The sequence below is a fragment of the Chrysochloris asiatica genome, unplaced genomic scaffold (genome assembly GCF_000296735.1).
Source record: "Chrysochloris asiatica unplaced genomic scaffold, ChrAsi1.0 scaffold00323, whole genome shotgun sequence".
NCBI classification, from domain to species: Eukaryota; Metazoa; Chordata; class Mammalia; order Afrosoricida; family Chrysochloridae; genus Chrysochloris; species Chrysochloris asiatica.
Window position 1 is genome coordinate 354670 of NW_006408841.1, and position 4329 is coordinate 358998.

The window sequence follows — 4329 nt, forward strand, 5'->3', positions numbered from 1 at the left end:
TATGGGTCAAAACTGACTCAACGGCACTTAACAACAACAGCAACTTTCACCTATGATGCAAATATATAGCCGACTATAGTAGAACATATAGGGGGCAAAACTATGATCTCTTAGTCATAACCAAATACCTTGAAGGAATGAGTTGCTGGAACTGGATGCTCAGGACCATAGTCTTAGGGTACACCACGGTCAATTGGCATAATGTGGTCTACAAAGTCAATGCTCTAGATCCTACTTTTGTGAGTAGCAACTGGGGCCTTTGCGACTTGTGAGTGTTCATCTAAGGTGCAACTGTTGACCTATCCCCATTAGGAACAAAAAATAGTGATGAAAATCAAAGATGTATGTAAACAATTAGTCCAGTGGGATAATGGACCATGTGAACCTCAGCTTCCATGACACCAAGAACAGAAGAACTAGATGGTGCCTGATAACCATTGCTGACTGCTCTGAAAGGGATCACAGTGATCCTGGATAGTGGGAGACAAATATGCAACAAAACTTGAAATCATAAAAAAGAAAAACAAGATTACTGTTCAAATAGAGACTGGGTACCCCTCAAGGCTAGAACTGAACTAACCTTCAAGGCTCAATTTTCTATAACGTGAACAATAACACTAGGCAGGTATGAACTCCTTCGAATAATCAACCATTTGAGAATAAAAAGTTAGCATTTTCCCAAGGACAAAGTTCAGAAAGTGGGAGGGGATACTGTAGGAAGAACAGGATGTGTTAAACCCATTCTGAGGATGTTCTCAAACCAAGGAATGCCTTGATGAGAACCAGAAGTTAAACCTTGCATGCCAAAGATTATGGGAATGAACACACTGAGCAGATGACTGGGGGAGTAATCTAAAACGAGAAGAAAATATGTGTGCCTAGCTGTTATCTAGTAATAACAAACCTTAGCTTTGTTGTGGTGTCTGGATATGCTTCCTGCCTAAGACTATACTTAAAGCTGTATTGTAGTTAACAAAGTCGCTCAGGACTGACCATCTCTAGTCCCCTGTCACTTTCATCCCCTGTCTGCCTCCGGAGACCTCACTCATGCAGGCTAGTTGCATGGAAATTGGAAATGCAGGTAGTAATATTACATTGTAAGCATTGCAATCAATAATATGAAACAAAAGGTTAATAAATCGTTGAATGGAAAACTGGTTTGCTCTTTAAACCTCCCCCAATTCACAAGAAGTCTTTAAAGAAAGACTGTCTCCACAAAAACTTAAAAAAAAAAAAAAAAAAAGTTGGCCCTTCAGAAAAATTGACAAAATTAATTAGCAATCTGGCAAGACTAATTAAGAACAAGAAGGAGAGAATTATCTCCACAAATTGCCATTAACCAGAATGAAAGAAAGAATATAACTACCATTCATATAGACTTTACAGGTATGATGGAATGTTGGGAACATCATATACCATATGCAAACAAATTTGAAAACATAGATGAAATGCACAAATGCCTTGAATAATGCAATTTACCAAACTAAAATGAATAGGAAATTGGAAAGTCTAAATCATCTATATGTATGTGAGACATTGTTTCTATTATAAAATCTTCTCTCAGAATGTTAAACTGGGGAGCTTAATGATTATTTAATAAATAAATTATACTAATAAATAATTTTTCTTTTTTAAAAAAAATTCTTTTAATAAAAGCCCTTTCAAAGTTGTATTATGAAACCACCACAAAAAAGTAAATTGTGAAGTGACAAGAACAAATTATTTAAACACAGATACAAAAATCCTAAAAAAATTACTTACTAAAAATATCCAATAGTATATAAAAATGTATAAAATATCATAAAGGGTTCATCGCAGAAATCCAAAGCTCATGTATCATTGAAAACATTTAATGTAATTCCCTATTTTAATATAATAAAAAACCCACAATCATTAAAATAGTTGTAAAAATGTTCTGAACTAAATTAAACATTTATTCAGAAAATAACTTCAAGCAAAGCAGCATATATAAAAATCCTATGAAGTATATTTATGAAAGGTCTATTTAATTATTAAATACTTACTGAATATTCTAGCCAGTATAGTTAAGTCAAGAAAAAAAATAAAGGTATAAGGGTTGTAATGTAAGAAGTGAATTCTCTTTACCTGTAGGCAATAAGAATATTTATATAAGGAAACCTAAAAAATTACTAAGCAAGTGCTAGAAAAAATAAGGTGATTTAATGAGGTTGCAGGATAAAAGACCATGTACAAAATTCAACTGCATTTTGCCCAGATTCGCATAAAGTACTGGAAAAGAAAAATTTTAACTCTAAGCGAAGTAGCATTAAAAATAAAATGTATCGAAATAAATTTAATAAAGTATATAATATATATCTCGGAGTCCTGGTGTGGTGCTGTGGGCTAATGTTTCAGACTACAAAATCGTTTAAACTACAAAGTCGGTGGTTCAAGCTAACCAGTTGCTCCTTGGAAACTCTATGCAGGGTCACTATGGGTTGGAATCAACTCGACAGCACTTAACAACAACAATATACAATATATCTCAGTGAAAACAGCAAAATGTTCCTGAGAGAAATTAAATAAGAGCTAAATAAATAGATTAAAATAATTCATGAAGTAGAGGACTATACACTAAAATGTTAATTCTCCTCTAATAGATCTTTAAAGTAAGCATAATCTCAATCATAATTTCAGAATACTCTTAAAAACAGAGAAAGGAAAAAGAGAGATAGAAATTGGCTTGCTGATTCTAAATTATTTCCAGAAATGCAAAGAACATTCATTATTTAACATATTCTTGCAAAGAAGAACACATTTGTACGAAAATTTTCTGGCCTCAAGACTTACTATAACGTGGTGGTGGCGGTGGTGGTGGTGATGTACCTTGGAGCCGGTCAGACTCATAGCAACCCTGTACAGGGTTTCTGAGGCTGTAAATCTTAATGGGAGCAGAAAGCCTCATCTTTCTCCCATGAAACAACTGATAGTTCAAACTGCTGACCTTAAGATTAGCAGCCAGATTCGTAGCCACTAAGCTACCAGAGTTCCTTTACTATAAAGTAAGAGTTACCAAAAACAGTTTTGGTTTTGCATGGTTGTTGTTAGGTGACATGGAGTCTGTTCTGACTCTTATTGGCACTATGTACAGAAGAACAAAATACTGCCCAGCCATGTACCATATTCACAACTGTTATGTTTGAGCCCATTGTTGCAGCCAGTGTGTCAATCCATATCTTGGGAGGGTCTTTCTCTTTCCTGCTGACCCTCTACTTTATGCATAAGAACAGATAAATCAGTAAAACAGAATAATTTCCTAAAATAGACACATTCTTAGTGAAGTGATTTTTATTTTGATTGAATGTGCTAACAAATTCAATGACAGAAGGAGTTTTTACCACAAATGATGTTGAAAGAATTGGATGTGCAAATGGAAAGAATTTTGTTAAAATATGTCCTGTACTTCACACAATACATAAAAATTAATTCAAGATTAAGCATAGGCCTAAACAGAAAAGGTAAAATTATAAGGTTTCCATGAATAAATGTAGAGAATATCTTTGCTTCATGGAATAAGGCAAAATGTCTTAGACAGGATATACACAAATAGTCATATCTATAGATAATAGCACCCGTAGCAAGCACTGAAATTTTACCTCTGTCCAAATACCTGGGACTCATCTTCTTGATAACTTTACCATAATAGCACCTCAAATATGGAAATCAAACTCATTAATTTTTGCCTAACTCACAATGGCACTGCTTGAAGATTACAATTGCACCTTCCTTGTTTAAATGATCAAAATTGGCCTATTCGGTTCTCAAAGTCATTTTCTTCTCTTACTACATTCAGTAGAGCAAGATCACACAGTCTACCATGACCACAGGACTCAAATATGAAAGTATTCATTTTAACTTGCTGGCAGTGGAAATTGGAATGGTTAATAGAAACTGCTCATTGGTGTTTCCTTCAAGTGATGCCCATACCATCCTTGTCATTCCTATATAGGTTCATTCACAAATCAAATTTCATCAAAATGGACTTCAGTTTGCCAAAGATAGTATTAAATAAAATGAAAAGGAAAGCATATGACTGAGACAAAATAATCACAAAGCATATAGCCAGCAAAGAACTGGTATATAACTTATATACGGACTGTATGTGAATCTCCTACTATTGGAAAATAAAAGGTCAAACAACTTTTGTAAAATAGGTGAATGATTAAACAGATCTGTCACTAAATAAAATATGTGGTTGTCCAATAAGCACACAGAAAGTTCTCAGCAACATTAGTCATCAGAAAAATACAAATTAAAACCAAGACACAAATACATAAAAACTCCAAAATGGATAAAATTTAAATGTAT